Source organism: Leptonychotes weddellii, chromosome 3, assembly GCF_054177405.1.
Source record: "Leptonychotes weddellii isolate Sample4059 chromosome 3, ASM5417740v2, whole genome shotgun sequence".
Lineage (NCBI taxonomy): Eukaryota > Metazoa > Chordata > Mammalia > Carnivora > Phocidae > Leptonychotes > Leptonychotes weddellii.
The window spans coordinates 58,403,729-58,421,451 of NC_138371.1; the positions used below are offsets into that span (position 1 = coordinate 58,403,729).

Sequence of the window (17,723 nt, forward strand, 5' to 3'; positions counted from 1 at the left end):
CAAGTCGAACAAGGCTAAAGCCAAAGGCTCCCGGAAGGTCAGGGTTAGCTCATGGGTGGCCAGCTTGTACCTAAGATCTAATGCAACATCTTCAATTTCCACATGAGGAGAAGGGGTTCCGGGGGCGGAAGCGAAGGGCTGCCAGGGGGCAAAGACTCAGCTAGTTAGTGGCAGAGCTGGGGCTTCTGAGCACGAGTACCTTCCCTTTTACCCACGACCTTTCATTTTCCCTTGTGACTACCCGGAGACTGGCTGCATCTGAGCAGATCTGTTGAAATGACAGACTGAAGTGGCCTTCAGTTGATCTGAGCCTTGGGTCTCAAGCTGCGTTTGTGTAAAACTTCATACCAAGAGGCATAAAATTCTGTTCTCACCATTCATGTTATGGAATGAGTGCTGGGTAAAGCTGGGTGAGTAAAATAGGATGGGCCCTCAGAGGAAATAATACTCTGACCATAGGTATGTGTTTGGGGTGGTGTTTAAGCCGTGTGGCCGGATATGAAGAATGGCATTACTAGGGGAATGGGCAGAGGCATGAGGGGGGCTCCTGAATCTACTTGCTGGCTCCAGTTTCTGCTAAAAGTCTGCTCTCTATACGAGAGGCAGTGCTGTGTGATGGCTAAGTGTAGGGGATGGGTTGAAATACTGACTCAGCTGCTTACTGTGCCTTAAGCTCTCTAGGTCTCCTGTTTAAAATAGTGATAACACGACCTGAATCACAGAGTTGTACTGAGATGTAAATGAATCAACCCAGAGAAAATGCCTAGAATGGTATTTGCACAAGGTAGGCACTCAGTAAATGTTTCTTAGTATTTGTAACACACACCAGTATTTATTGAATACCTAATGTATGCTAACTTGCCTACATTTATGATCTGTAAGCATCACTACAATCCTCTTCATTTTATATTATTATCTTCAGTTAATAATGAGAAAACCATGACCTTGACAGATGGTCTCTTGTCTAATATCACCCTGGGAGGTAGCGGAACCAGTGTTTGAAACTAGGTCTACCCAGCTTAACCATTTGTTTAACCCACCTCTTCAGTGCCTTGCCAGTGTTCAACTGAAGATAACTATTCAGATCTTTGAATGGAGAAAAAGCCAACTTTGGTCAAACACCAAATACTTATCAAGTCAAACACCAAAGCAAAGGAGTCCTAGAGCAAGCCATCGAAAGCACCGCAGTGCTTGATAAAATCTTCTGCCTTGTGTGAAAATGTACTGTTCTAGAATGGGAGAGTGCCACATGACTGAGAATAAGACAGGAGAGTATGTGGTCAAGTTTTAGTGTGCATAAACCCTCACACTTACCCTTTAAAATGCTATGGCTCTTAATAGATTAATAGTGATAGATCAGGGGGCGCCTGGCTGGCTCAGTCAGTAGAGCATGTGAATTTTGATCTCGGGGTTGTGAGTTTGAGCCCCACCTTGGGGGTAGAGATTACATAAAAAATAAAAATAAATAAAATCTAAAAAAAATAACGATAAATCAAATTCCATGGAGGTAGCTTTTAGGAATTGAAACGCATATTGGATATTGATATTGGGAAGATAACACCTGAAAGATTTACTTTAGCATCTTAAAAAAAATTCCTCATTTTTACAAATTGAATATTTTCTATACAGAAAAAGAATGGAATAAAACATAAGCATTTACTAAAGTATATGAAGCATGAATATGAAACATCTTATGTAAAACATTATTAAAGGAAGCAAAGAATAAAGGGAAATGACGAGTTACTGACTGCTAACATGAGCCAGATCCTATGCCAGGTAATTTTGTATACAAGTTAGCATTTACTGAATGAAAAATAACCAAACCAGGGCCAAAATAGGTGTGGAAAATGTATGTCTGGCCACCTCAGTTTTCCACGGGTAGATATTTGCATTTATACATCTCAAGTCTTACTTGGACATAACTCCTTATCTTGACGACTCATTCTGTTTAGTTGTTTTTGACACATACACAAAATATAAATATAATCAACTTTAGCCAAGCAATGGAAGGGAAGGAGGGTATCCTTTCAACCAAAATATTAAATTGTCATTGGTGCTAGGAGAATACAAACTAGGAAACATATAGATGCAAATTTTTTCTACTTTAAGATGAACATTACCCTAAGAGATAATATGTGTTTTTAGCAATAATATAGAAAGCAGGAATATAGTGTACAAGACAAGATGAAGAATATAAGCCACGTTCTTCCATTTGATTTCTAAAGTACAATTTTCGTATTCAAGTTTGAGGCATAGCAACTTCACAGAATTTAAAATGCATCCACATCCAAAAGCTGGTTTTAGAATACAAAACAATATTTCCAAGTCAAATAGAAATCAATTCGTTCATTATCTACTCTTTTGGATAATTGCCATTATTGCTATTTCTCCTTGGGCAGATAATTGAAAATTGACTATATTAATTATTGTGTTTTTCTGGGGAAATAGCCTAGACTAAAAATTTGTCACCCACCTCTTAATCTAAGTTACAATTTTACCAGGCCTAAAACTAATAACTACTCTACTGCATTATTCTAATATAGCTCATTTATATCTTCCCTTCTTTTTAGCTTCATGTGGCAAAAAAGAATTCTGGGGATGCCTGGCTGGCTCAGTTGGTAGAGCACGCAACTTTTGATCGCTTGTCCTATAGGCAAGTTGTGAGTTCAAGCCCCACATTGGGTGTGGAGCCTACTTAAAAAAAAAAAAAAATTGTTAAAAAAATAAAAAGAATTCTGCCCATGCCATTTTTGTGTAAGGAATCACATTCGTTTTGTGTGCCTCCACATGAGAGTTAGCTATGAAGTATTTTAGTGACAGAATAGGACAAATAAGGTAGTGATAACATTGGGACGGGAGATTTTGTCTCCCGTTTTGCTGCAGCCCTCCTCGTGGCAACGGAGGGATTTGCGCCGTGAATCTCTAATGTCACAATGTGGCCACATTTGATCCTGGTTTGTGTGTGGTCTGTCTGCAACCAAGGACTTGAATCAAGACTGTCAGAACAAAACAGAAAGAGCTGCTGCGTTGCCCATTTATGAACTCACCAAGGTAAGTTCTGTGAGTCATTAGGAAACCAGGTGGAGGAAACAGTTGATCTACTTAGTTAACGAATTTAGGAGACAGAACAGGGTTTTCAGTCGGTAAGTTTCAATGATCACGGACTTAACTTTCCATTTCTCTTGTTACAGGCTGGATTCCTAGGAAACAGACCTGAGACTCTGAGATATGCAGGCAGGAAGTTTACTGGGGCACGTTCTCGGGGAGTGACATCCACGCCACCACGATGAGAGGGGAAGGAAGAAAGGGAGGGAGAGGCAGAGTGGGGATGCAGTCACAGGGAGGCCTGAGCCCACGCTGCACAGACGGCCGCAGAGGCCAGTGTCAGCTCTGACTTCTGTGGACTGGGTCTTCCCTATTCTACACAGGGTATTATTCGAATCCCAGGACTTCTAGACCTGCTGCGTTGTCAGTGGTCTTTATTGTTGCCTTTCTGCAAGAGGCAGTTGAGCTCCCTTAGAAACAGAACGAGCCCTACGAGATACGACTCGCTGATATGACGGTCAGAGCCTAAGTGACAGGGCCAATCAAAGGAGTAAGCCCTGACGATGCTCCAACTACATCCGGGACAAAATACTTCAGAAAAAAAGCCAGTGGAAATGATTTTGTTTGAAAGTACATGCATTTCTTTAGATGTAAACATGGTCATTCATACTAATAAAGCAGAATGATAAAAACTGCAGCATGTCTTCATTGAATGAAGTCACTAAATATTTCTGGAGGCAGTTCAGGATATATACCATAGGTGGGAGAAGATTTTGAGTGTATTAACCAAGCCCCACAAAGAGTTTCAATTAACATCATTCCAGCTTTTTTTTTTTTTAATTAATTCCTAGGAAAGATGAACTATAAGCCAATTTCTGTTTGCAAACACCAACATCGTTAGGAAGCTAGTGTGAGAGACTTCACCATCGGCTAGGGTAGAAACTCGCAGGGGGATGGTTCTGTACAGAGCTGCACATCTATTGAAGTTTTTTCTTCTTCTTAGTCCTTTACTCCACAGAAAAAGACAGTAGGGAAACCCAAGATTTGACAAGCAGAGACAGATTATGCAGAAACTCTTCTCAGCTTTGCCCTTACATCCTACACTAAATCTTGGCACTGCAGATTTTGCAAAACATCGCTTAGGCATCTGATTTAGGAAAAATAACAATAGACTTCAAATGGAGGAGAACTCGTCATGATTTTAGTGCATGAGGCTAGAATTTTGAAACTCAGTAAGAAAAGTGTGGATGATTCTAAAATTCAGTGATTAAAAAGTGACTCAGTATTGACTATCTCTATCCCATCATCTGTCACATTTCTGTAACAGGCATCAAAGCAGAGAGGAAGTGAGGTTTCCAAAAACTGTTCTTTCACAACATAAAATCACTGGGTGCAAACCCCATCTTATACCTCACAATATAAGCATGGAGCCTTGCACCTGGTAGGAGCTCAGTCTCTCACAATATCTTGATCTTAGATGAACTGATAAAATATAGCTACAGCCATACCGTGGATTCTAGAATCAGCGTCTTAATTCCTCTCCTGTGATGGCCACTGTTTCATTCAACAAAACTATTTTGAGTATTTTCTATTATTATGGTATTCTACTAGGAGCTGGAAATACAAAAGAACTCACATCCTTCTTGAGAGAAATAAAAGCCAGATTACAAAGTATAGTAACGGAGATACCGAAGTACAGAGGAGAGATCTTGAACAGTGTGTGTGTGCGTGTGTGTGCGTGCATGCACAGGCCTTCCTTGGTGTGTGATCAAATGCATTTTCCTCTTGAATGAGGTGTTCAGAATACTGAAAATTAGGAGTAATAGCTGTACTTGTTCCGACTGAAAAATATGAATGCAGTTGATGTTTCTGTTAATCAAACAGGGGATATTGTGAGGATAAAGGGATTTAGCATGGTGCTCCAAATCACATGGCCCATTTTTCCTGATTTGAAGCTGAAATACAGGTGAACTAGTCTTTTAACAGTTCAATAATATTTTTATTTTCCTTTTAAGAGCAATTCACATACTAGGTCCTGGGATTTAAAGAAGAATGAAGAAAATCCAAGTTTTCAAAGTCTTATTAAGTAAGAAATTCCAAATATCTGGTACACTTTGAGCTTTTTACAAGTTTGATATAACTTCATGATAATTTTCAGGAATACAAATGTCCTAATGTATGCTTACTTATAAAAGTTTAGCCTGTATAAATGAGTTGCTTCACAAATGATTTTGGTACAACATAAATTTACCTTTATAACAAGCAAACACAGAACAATGGAATAGATCCTTGTTTATGTTTGGCTGTCAAACTTTTTAGCTACAGTTTTATCTCTGCCTTTATAGATGCCAAAATTGGTTCTGAAAATCAAGACCATTCCAAAGTACACGTGCAAAGAAATTCTGCAAAGCTTGCATATTGACTGAGTCAACTACTGTCCTGCTGCATTTTTCAGGTCATGCTCCACATATCTTGCAAATACTGTTAGAGTAAACCATGCCATGTAAGCTCATGGAATTCGAACATGACTGCTGATTTTGAACATGACTGTCTGCAGCCAGTTAGTTTGAGTGAGAATTGAGTGTGACCTATCTGTGGGCAGTTGCTTTGCTTTTTTTTTTTTCTTTTTCTATAGGCATTTTATTCTAGATCAGTCTTTTTAGGAATGGATATGGCATCTGTCAGTAGAGATAATGGGTGAGAGAATAGGCCAGTGTCTGTACAAATATATCACCACCATTAAAAAAACCACAGCAAAAACAAAACCAACAGCCTGAAGGGCTTGCCTTATAGACTATCAAAGCAGCAACAGTACCTCTTAATTCAAAGGGTAGCATCCTGACTTGACATGTAGGTGGAAAGCGATCCTCCTCCTGATTTAAGAGGTTCCCCACCATACCCAGGCACATTTAGTGCAGATGCCAGCCACCATATTGACCAGAGAGAGGCATGACAGAGAACCTGCAGCAGCTTCTGCAGAGGGCGGGAGGTGGGGGGTGGGGACTTACAGAGAGGTCACCTTTGTTCTTAATGGATCACCCTGATTGGAGATGGCTGTATTCCAAGATCAGTGAGACTTGCTGAAGTTGTGGCATGTCTAGCAGTAGGTCCATGTGGGAGCAGTGCATCTTTTCTTCTGAAACATAAAGCTCTTCTCTTACCCTGGGTTTGATGGGTACTTAGATGTGCAAAGAAAATGCACATCCATTACTTCCAAACTGGGCACATGTTCCTCAGTAGACCTTCCAAAGGAATGGGGAGTTAAAGCTGTCCATGCCTTGGCTAACTTTAAAAGAAACCAGTCTGGAGATGTCAGGGAAACAGAACTCATGTAAAAAAACACAAGTCCTTTTATTTGCGAAACAAAACTAGGTGAAGCCTATAGACTAATGATCTCATAGAAGGACTAAATTTGAATGTCAGACACTTAAGAAATAGGTTCATAGGAGAAGGCTTACAATTTTCACTAACGATTCTGCTACATGAATGCAGTTTTATACCTGTTATTCTAGTACTTTGATTAATACTATTTTTTTTTTCAAGTTTTGATATCCAGAATGCCCTGCTCACTAAAGGTCCTGGAAGCCACCTATACCTCACCCCCTTGACAGCAATATCACCTGGGCTGCTTACCGTACTTGTGCCTTGAACTTCTCTGCTATTTAGGCAGCCCACTCCATCACTGAGAAGAGGATGGGCGAGCTACACCCTCATGTTTTCTTCTTGTGTTATTATTTTTGCCTGATTTCTTTTCAGGAGGAAGCTGTACATTTTAACTGGACACATACAGGAAAAGAAACTATTTTTCTCCAAAGATAACAATCGACGACCTTGGGCAATATGTGCAGAGCTCTCTAGACTTCTATTTAAAAATTATCTGATAAACTGCCTTTGGATCTACACGGTGTTTTCTTTGTGTGGGCAAGAAATTACCTGGTCCTGCCTATATTCATTAAACTTAGTGCAACAGTAGTCCCGAAGATATGGTATCTTAAGCATTCCATTTGTTCCTTCCATTAAAACCTTCTTGGTCTGGCTCCTAAAACCCAATCTACTCATTTTTCTCTTTCAATGAAAAATAAAAAAGAAATTTTGAGAAAAGTCACAAATCAGGGCAACTGTGTGTGTGAACTCCTTGTAATACACTTCCTCTGGAAAAAAATGGTAGTAAGTACAAAAGGACCATTTACTCCATTAAAGTAAAATACCACTCTTGCCCAGGCTAAATGTGTACCTAGAACTGCCCACTACTCCATGGGATCATGACATGTATGATGGAATGAGGGTGTAAATAGGTCACTCAGAATGTACTTTTTAAAAAAAGGTATTCCTTGGGGGGTTTTGGATAGACGTACTGCATGTTCTTTCGTTTCTGAAGGCTTTGTGCAGGAAGCGAACGAAGCTAACTACGCAGAGCAAAACCATTTGCTAAAGCTCAAAGAGATGGGCGAGCTGCGGCAAGCCTGCCCCCCCGCCCGCCCAGCCCCCCCCCCCAACAAGTCCCTGCCAGAGGCACAGGCATCAGCCCATTTTCTTCTCTTCTTTACCTGGAAGCTGCCGTACCTGAAATCATGCAGAATCAAACAATGCGTGTTCTGAACTCAGTAGAGCTAACTGCACTGTGAGATCTCAGGATGATAAAACACAACATACGCCCACACTATACCACAACAGCAGTTTTTATTTTTGTAAAGCAATTATCAACTTACATATAAATGATTACAGTACTTGAGATCCAAGATCCTTGGAAAACCTAATGTTGCAATCAAAACATAATTGAGCTATTTTGGAATAGAAAGCCTATTTGCTCTTCAAAACACATAAATATCTCAAAATTAAATGATGACCCATTTAGAACAGTGGTGCTTCACTGCAATCTTTTAAGGATTTACTTTAAATGAACTTCCCTGCTTGATGGAAAGTTTCTATAGTCTGATGCTGTTAGTTCCCAACCTGGGGTGTGGGTCTGTGTGTCCGTCTGTGTGTCTGTGGAGGTGGTGGGTGGACTTGGTCAGCAAGGATGAATTAATTTCCTCATGGGATTTGATCCGAAAATCCATCTGCACACCAATCATTATTTGCAGCCTGAATAAATTCTGTCTGGTACATGTAGGTACTATTACTTTTTTTCAAATGTGTACATATGCCTGGTGATGAGAAAAATGTGAATTCATTTTAAAGTGTTGTCGACTTCCCTGTAGATTCTTGTTATTCCTATCTTTCAATCCATAGATTATAAAGACATAGCAATTACCTATGGGCAATCACAACACTATAAACATTAAGAAGGAATTCTTCTTCCTGGGTTAGTTGTACTGCAGTAATGTATTTCAAGAGTTGCTGACAAAATAGTTGTAATAGGGACTTGCTAGAGATACATAATATAATGGGGATAGGATGGGTATAATTGAATTTTCAACTATGAATGAGTCCCATTAGAAGAATCATTAAACCATTTGGTTATATTAAGTTTAAATGTTTAGGCCTAACCCCAAAATAAAACAAGAAACAATGAATAGCCATTACCTCTAGGGATAGAAGTGGATGGTCAGAGCAGCTGTGCAAGGGTGTTTAGTCTCTGTACCTCGAAATGGCTTCCAGAGTTGACAACGGATATGAATTCAACTATTACTTTATATTTTAAAACATGATTAAAATAGAAACATCCACACATAATGAGATCAGCAGTCTCTCTGAAGCCCAGGAAGGTGCTGGCTCCTGGTGCCTCCCATAAATCCACTCTTTTCCACTAGGCTTGCTTTAGAAGGCTGAGAATTATTTCTCATTCTCTGTGACTGTGGAGGCTTCTCCCAACTTGACAGTCAGGTTCTTCGCATGTAAAAGCCTGTGCTGGGCACTGGGCTGCACACTTTGCATGAAGTCAGAGCTCATGGGGAGGACTAGAGTGCAAGCTGTTATGTCAACACGTCCACGTGTTTGGGGCTACGGGACTTACAGCCAATTCCCATCCAACTGCGTCTTGTGGTACAACTGCCTACGGGTGCAGAGAGAAAAATGACTCTGGACTCCTGCCCCCAAATGTGTTGGGACACCCCTGGGAGCATTTATGAAATCCTGCTACGAGGAGGAGACTCCAGCTGGTTTCTCCATCATATCTTCTCATGATAACTCTATGAGAGCTGGTATTTGGTGTTAGGGATGCACAAGGATCATGTGATAGTGAATGCACATAGACTCAAAAAGCTGTAGCAAGTTCCATGTAACACTTGCTAATATGGCAAATTAATCTAAAATACTTTAAATTCTGTCCAAAAAAAAAAATGCTGTCATGCTGAATTACCCCAGATTGAATGTTGTCATGTTGTATTATCGCATGACATTCAGGTAGCTCATTGGAGCAAATAAAAACATTTATATCCCTTAGGGAGATTTCATGGAAAGCAGATGCACTGTTATTTTTTTCTAAGAACTATAGTCCAATTTTAGTAATGCATATGTGAAGTGGATAAAACATCACAAATATAAGATTCCAGGTTTTTTTTTATGCGTAAGCTAGACCTTTAAATTTTAAGTATAGCCTGGGGGAAGTAAATTATTTAAATCTAAGGTTCACATTTTCTCTTCTGACACCCACGTCTACAATGATTTTCCTTATTCATTCAAAGGGAGGACAAACAAGATGGGGTGATTTTCCTAATTGATGGCTTTTTTTATTTAGGACCAATATATACCAACTGGCTTTGTTTTCACTATTGCCCTTAAGGACCTAATCAGAGCCTCCGGCCCTGATCTTTGCAGTAGAGTATTGAAAACTATATTATATAATATATATATTATATATAGCTTCTCTCTCTCTCTCTACATATATATATATATAGAAGCTAACAGAAATTTTATTAAAACTATATTTTGTATAGAGAGAGTTTTTATTCTCTACTCTTTCCATTCTCTCAATCATAAATCATATATTGTAAATATATATGATTATATACATAATATGATTATTATATATATCATGATATATAAAATCTAACCAAAAGCATGCATTGCCAAGGAGTGAGCACATGAACTCACTACTCATATGTTTGGCTGTCTCACCTTTCACCTTTTGAATTTCTGTCATATAGAAATAACTTGCAATGAATATATTCAGTGAGTGCCTCTTTTGAATCAGTTTTTCATCTACGGTTTTTAAATTCAAGTCCAGAGCATGTCTCCTTCCTGCAGGTGTTTTCTCTAGACTCCAACACCCAAAGCTCAGGGAACTGATGGCCCCTAGATTAGGACAGAAAAGCTGTGCACCTAAGTTCTTCCTGGTCTGTGAGGACTCATCAAGGACAGGTCTCATTCACACAGTTGCCCAAACCCATGCACAAAGACAAGGATCAACAGATTCCTTTGGTTCCTCAACAGAAGCCTCTCTTTTGTAAGGGTGAAAAGATGAGTTTAAATAGAGTGTGAGGTCAAGTTGTTTCCAGAGGGCTTTTCAATATTAAGGAATAATTCCAAGGTTTCTAAGATTTATGGTTAGGTAGGGATGCCAAGTTGCAGATAATACTTTTAGGATATTTACCACTTTCATTTTAGTTTGGGACTTGTACTTACATATTTTTATTGTTTGGTTTGGCTTTTGCTCTATTGAGAAAGTTTAGGGGGAGGATTTGAATGACGGTGGGGTGACTGAGTTGTAGGGGAGGATAGTACAGGTGGCAGTCTTCCCTTCCTAAACATTTGACTTAATGGTTAAAAAAAACAAAGGCTCCAGAGGTTGTTTAATCATGGGATTCCAAACTTTAGAAGGCACCACACAGGGGGCGCCTGGGTGGCTCAGTTGGTTAAGCGACTGCCTTCGGCTCAGGTCATGATCCTGGAGTCCCGGGATCGAGTCCCACATCGGGCTCCCTGCTCGGCGGGGAGTCTGCTTCTCCCTCTGACCCTCCTCCCTCTCATGCTCTCTGTCTCTCATTCTCTCTCTCTCAAATAAATAAATAAAATCTAAAAAAAAAAAGAAGACGCCACATAAGAATGCTCACTGCTGACTATTCTGGGAGCTGGTTGTATGTCCCATATGTTTACTCCTGGGATCCCTGTCTCAATGATTTTATATACATGAAATCAAATAATGGGAAAAATTAATTGGACTGAGATAGAGCAAATAATTAAATTTTATCATTCCCTCAGCATGGTATTTTTATATTCATTCAACAAATGTCTAATAAGAATAGATATATGTCAGGCACTATTCTAGGTGCTTGGAAATACATCAGTGCACAAAACAGATAAAACTCCCCGCTCTGGAGAAGCTTATGTTCTGGGGGGGAGAATCTATATGTATATATACTTCGTGTGTGTGTGTGTGTGTGTGTATGTGTGTATGTATAAAATTCATCAATAGAATTCATTTATTCATTTATTGAAATCAGACAGAAATTTTATTAAAACTAAGAACCTTTGTCTGTCTTATACACATCTCATATTTCATAAAGTAATTAGTTTGCCCTTTAACATTTGCTTTAAACTTTCCCCCTCATTTCTTAATGAGATTATAATCTCTTCACAGCTTGATAAGAGCAAACACCAGACACAAGGAATATAAAACCACAAAGGAGCACTTAGACTGTTCTAGAAAATGTGACTTCTCAAAACTAAAATCAGGTGTAATGATTTGATTTGAAACAATTTTTCAAACTCTCTTTACATTTGACGGACAATCATTTTTAGCAAAAGCTGGTGAGGTAAAAAAAAAAAGCTCAATATATTACATTAATTTTTCTTGGTTTCTGAAAATTATGGTTTATTTTGAGAGTTGATTTTGATACATTTCATCCAACACTGAGACAAATGTTTGGATGTAGGCTTCTTTTAATCTGATAATGAACCATTCACAGATGAAATGACTAGAGTCAAGATGCTGTCTCAAGCACCATATTTAGGAAATGGTATCTATGGCAACATAAATTAAAGTGCATTCATTGAAATCATAGGATTAGAAAGCACCTTGAAAACTGTCTTCACACAGGAATGCCACTGAAGAGATGAAAACTCACTTGGCATTCAAAAATATTTATCGAAGCCTTACTATGGATCAGATATTGTACTATATATAAGAAGGACTAAATCATGGGTCATATTCTCAAGAAGCCAACAGCTAACAGCAAAGTCAGAAATACAGACAATCTAAGTATAACTCAGTGTTAGAATGATAGCTTATTTAAGGTGATGAGAAAAAGTTGCCAGAACTGTTCTCCATTTCATGGCCTCTCAAAAATGTTCCTGTAATCTTCCTCATCAACCTACCTTGCTAGAGAAAAACCTTTATTTTTACTAATGACTGCTTAACGTCTAGTGCAATCCATCATGTTCATTTCTGTTTTACCCTCTTTTCAGATGTCTCATTAGTATTTCCTTAATGAAACCTTTCATATGTTTTAAAATTAAAAAATTATTATACCAAAGTAAGAATAGTTTAATTGTTGAATTTACTTATACACTATCTCTTTCCAACGAAGATTTCAGGGGCATAGAGCAGAAGATATAAGGCAAATAAAAAAGAAATGGAAAAAGAGACCCAAGTTATAAGAATCAGATAAGTAAACCATAAGAGTTATTGTTACTAAGAGCTGGAGGTGTTTTTTCGATTGTATTCGGCTTCCTGGCAGCCAGTGCAAAATGAGAAATGTGTCAAGTTGGCTACATACTTTTTAAAAAAAATATGAAAGTAATAAACACGCCAGTTTATCAGGGGAGATAAAGATATTTTTGACATTAAACTCTTTTACATGGAGAGGGGAGATTAAATGTATTATAATCACTACCCACATGTTGAAATCCATTTCATACGACCAGTTAAAATCAAGTCCAATAAAAGGAGAGGACAAATATTAAAGACAATTTAGTGAAGGTAGCTCCAGAAGGAAGTGGATCATTATGGTATGAACACATGACCCAGGATATAAATACATGGATATATAAGTTACTCAATATTTTCCCTCAAATCACTCCTTCACCTGGCAGTAGAAATATCTCCATAATTGACAATTCAAGGGTAACTCTCTAAAAAAACCAAACCAGGGCGCCTTGGTAGCTCAGATGGTTGAGCGTCTGCCTTCGGCTGAGGTCATGATCTCAGGGTCCTGGGATCGGGTCCCGCATCGGGCTCCCTGCTCCTTGGGAGCCTGCTTCTCCCTCTGCCTCTCTCTCTCTGTCTCTCATGAATAAATAAATAAAATCTTTAAAAAATATATAAAAAAATAAAAAAATTAAAAAAATTAAAAAACCAAACCAAACAAAAATCAAACAAAAAACCTACACCACAAAACCTTGGAAAGCTGGTTTTCTTTTTTTTTCCTTTTTAAGATTTTATTTATTTATTTGAGAGAACAAGAGAGCGAGCACGAGTGGGGGAATGGGCAGAGGGAGAAGCAAACTCAACTCGGGGCTCCACAGGGGTTCATCTACAGGACCCTGAAATCATGACCTAAGTGGAGTCAGGCACTTAACCAACTGAGCCACCCAGGTGCCCCAGAAAGCTGGTTGTCTGTCATGCTGACTGATGGTGAATGGATGGTCTCCAAGCTTTGGAATTTAAATCAACCAGGGGTAGGATTGTCAGTTTACTGTCAGACATGTGAAAACAAAGCAGCACGGATCTCTGTTCAGAATGTAAGGAACACTGCATCCTAGCACAGAAATGAATGAAAGGAATCAGGATTCTCCTTAGATACAGCATTGGATTGATTCTGTCTTGAATAAATACCCCAAATATTACCATAGAACAGAGAAGAAAGGGTTTTCTGGAGGAGTTATTTTTAAGACAGATATAAAATAACCAATTATTTTTGTTAATTCAGGCAAGTAAAAGGGCAATTCTTCCCAAAAAGCAATGATGACTTTAACCAGGACAAAGAGAAAGCAACCCATGTACAAAAGAGAGTTGTTCAGAGGCTTTTCTTTTTTTCCTAATTAAAATTTCAAAGGGGGCATTACGTGTCATAATGGTCTTAGAATATTCTTTCCATAGGTTTCTGTTTAGAGCAATATATCATATTGTTTCTACCTTCTCTTAGATTTTGGATTTCTTTTAATAATTTTTTAAATTAAACTTTTTATTTTGAGATAAGGACTACATGCAGTTGTAACTTTTAATAATGTTTTAATTCTCTTAACTATATATCTGCTATGTAGGTTCTTGGGAAAATACAAATCATAGTTTGCCAATAGAATTATAATCTAATCAAAAAAGCAAAAGGAAAGCTGAGTTTATTTTATTTATTTATTTGAGAGAGAGAGAGAGATCACGGGGCGAGGGGAGGAAGGGGAGAGGGAGAAGCCAACTCTGTGCCGGGCAGGGAGCCCGATGTGGGACTCGATCCCAGGACCCTGAGATCATGACCTGAGCCAAAGGCAGACATTTAACCGACTCAGCCACCCAGGCACCCAAAAGCTGAGTTTAATAGTAGAAACCTGTCCAGGCTGTCCTGGTGCTCACTGAGACTGCCTGGTAACCAAGTTACCTCTCCTCCTTAACCCACTCATTCTTGTTCAGAACCCATTGTTTGCGATCAGAAAGCAAGCAAGTACTTGAGGCTCTGAAATTTATTTTAGATCAACCCATGTATAATTTCAAAGGTGGAAAAGGAGAGTCATTTCTTTTTTATCTTGATATTGGTAATTGGAGATCTGTGTGACTGTTTACCTTCCATCTTCCATGGAGGCAGTGAGATTAAAGCGAGGTGAGAAATAGCTTAGTCTTTGATCATTTGACTTTGTGGAATTGAGTGACCAGGATGAAAGTCAACAATTTATCACAGTGCATTCCAACTTAAACTTTTTGAAAGGGGGAAATAAAAAGCATTTGTTCAATAAATAGCATGTTAGAAAAAGAGTGACAATGAAGTTGACCTTTCTGTTACAACAAAGGGGCTTTACTAAGTGTTTCATGGATAAATTTCAAGGTTGAGGAAATAACCAATACACAGCAAAGATTTCTGTTTCTTCTTTCTGTTTGTTTGTTTTTTATTTTAGTCTTTTGGCTCATCTAGAGAAGGGTCAAAATCCTAAACTATCAATGAAATTGGATGCCTGCTAAATGAGGGAATTTTCACCATATAGTTTGTTTATTAAGTGCTCTGGTTAATGTTACACAGAGTACAACAAAGAGCCGGCACACTTATTACGGTTTTACACGCAGTGGCGAATCAACAGAAAGAATTTTATTCTTTTACATTATGAACTAATGCAACGTGTTCCAGAGTGTGTTTCTTTATTAAAAACATCAAATTCAACCAGACTTATTTGAATAAGACATATATTCATTAGGCTCACCGTAAGGTTTTAGTTTATTCAGTGATAATAAAGCTGAAGAATAATTGAGTCGGACTCGTGTTAATCACAGAAGAACACATTTTTGTTTCAAGCAACATTAGCAATATTTCTAAGCAGTTAGAGACAGATGTCCAGGATGTGAGAGGGACTCAGAAGACTGGGGCTTGAAGCTGCAAAAAGTACATAATATGCCTTCTGAGTCTCTATGCTACTAAAATATCTGGTGGTGGAGAATCTTCAAAATTTCTCCTTTTTGGAAAATCCCATTTGAAAAGTGGGCTGGTTTTTGAAGTAAAAACTGAATCAGTTGACAGGTACAGTTTCAGATCTGTAGGGAGTGAAGGGAGTGTATTTAAAAGGAAAGGAGTTCAGGGGATTTATATAAAGAAACAGTCTATAGAGCCTGTGAAATCCTAACATTTGAGAAAAGGTGACTATCCATTATTCAGATGTTTGCTAAGAATCTAGGGCTAGGTACCATGGAGGTCGAACATCGGGTTGGGGGCTGAATTTTTCATTTCTAAAAATAAAAATGATGCAATATGTCTGTTTTATCCTGTGAGTCTGCAAAACATGGATGACTCAGGTCATCTGTACTGGGGAAATTCTACTTACCACCTTACTTGTACAGTTTGTCTTCCCCCCCACATGCCTTGCCTCCACAACTAGACTGGAAGAAAAGCAGCCACACTAATCATCTTCCCTGTAGCAGACAAGGTTCGTTCCTACCTGGTCCTCAATCTTTTCTGACTCTTCCTTAGAGAAACAGGATTTCGCTCCAGCATTCCAGGAAGGGCAGACATCGGCCCCAGCTGAGTCATACTGACCTAAGCCACTCTGTGGTGGCCTCATTTTCTCTGTCAGTGATTGGGTTAGGTAGGGGCATTTGCCTCAGTGCTGGTCATGAGACTTGCCAGGAGGTCTGAGGGCTTCTGGGAAAGGCTTTCTTCACTCTGAGAGAGAGGCACTCAGGGTACAAACTCCCTTGCACACTGATGCATGGTGGTGTGTCCATGTGCAATGCTTGCACCTGGGAGCTAGCACTCTATGGTGACTGTGAGCAGTAGGGACAGTGGAAAGATGGAAGGAAAGGAACCTGGATTCTGGTGGACTTGGCTACTTGACCAATCCTGGGCTCACCTGATGTACACACTTGTGCTTACTCGAGATAATAAATTCCCTGAAAGCCCCTTAACTGATATGTTTGTAGCAGCTGCACTAGTAAGTGGTTGGCTTCATTTCTTTCTCTTCCTCATCTACTGAGTCTATCATTATCCATTTATCTATTATCTATCTATCTATCTATCTATCTATCTATCTATCTATCTATCTATCATCTATCTATCGTCTATCATCTAAATTCTGTCCTCCAGTCTTGGTTTTATTCCTGAATGCCCTTCTTGTGGGCTCTTACAATAATCTGTAACTGACTTCCCTGTCTGTGGCCTTGGTCTCTGGATACATCCAGCAGACTGTAATCATCCTGCTCTTTCTAGAAGGGAAACGAAATCACATTCTTCCACTTAAACTCTTTAATAGTGTTCCACTGTTGGGAATGGTGACTGTAAGTCCAAACTATTTTCATATTTACAAGGTGTTCTATATTCTGGTCCTGACAAGTTTTCTACCCTGAAATACTCATGTTTAAGTAGGGTTCAACTGGCTCTTACTCATCTTTCAAGACCTAGCTAAAAAGCAAGAAATCCCCTCTGAGCTGTTGCTGACCCTTCTGGTCCATTGATCACTCCCACTTTGTGCCACCTCAGTCTCTTGTAGGTAATTTACCAATACGTGTCTCACAGTATTCTTTGTATTTGTTTGCAAGTCTGTCTTCTTCAATAAACCACAAACTCCTTGAAGCCAGGGACTATGTCTTATTTTTCTAAATCTCCAATGTTCAATACAGGGATTTGTGCATATTAGGAATTTAATAAATACATTGTGATTGATTCTAGAAGGAGGTCTGTGGTGTAAAGGTGGGAAATTTTAACTCAGAAGAGCTCAAGTTTCAGTATAAGAAATGTATATAGCATCTCTGCTGTCTTTACCTTGGGCTAATAATGACTATGTTATGATATGGGGGAGATCAATTCGACAACCAGGATCCCATCAAAAAGATTAGAGTAAATTATTCTTGTTGTTTTTCTTTTTTTCTTTTTGATTTGCATTTGTTTTGGAAAATCATTCAGGAGGTAGTGATAAATGGCCCCTCAAAAGTCATAAATTGCTAAACAATGATCAGAGTATGAATTGTTCAATAGTTCAATTGATAAAGAAGCAGTTACTGCCTGTCTATTACATGCCAAATGTTTAAAAATATTTTTTCCTTCTAGGAGCAGCTCAAATGACTGTCAATCTTTGTGAATTCTTTTGAGAGATATATAAAATAAATA

At 38.7% G+C, this 17,723-nt stretch overlaps 2 protein-coding genes across 2 annotated transcripts in view; one reads left to right on the forward strand and one right to left on the reverse strand.

Moving 5' to 3' along the window:
- The window catches only part of STK39 (serine/threonine kinase 39), a 400,617-nt gene that overhangs the window by 364,819 nt on the left and 18,075 nt on the right, over positions 1–17,723 (forward strand). The gene's annotated exons all lie outside the window — the stretch shown is intronic.
- Positions 1–17,723, reverse strand: part of B3GALT1 (beta-1,3-galactosyltransferase 1) — a 500,148-nt gene that overhangs the window by 42,857 nt on the left and 439,568 nt on the right. The gene's annotated exons all lie outside the window — the stretch shown is intronic.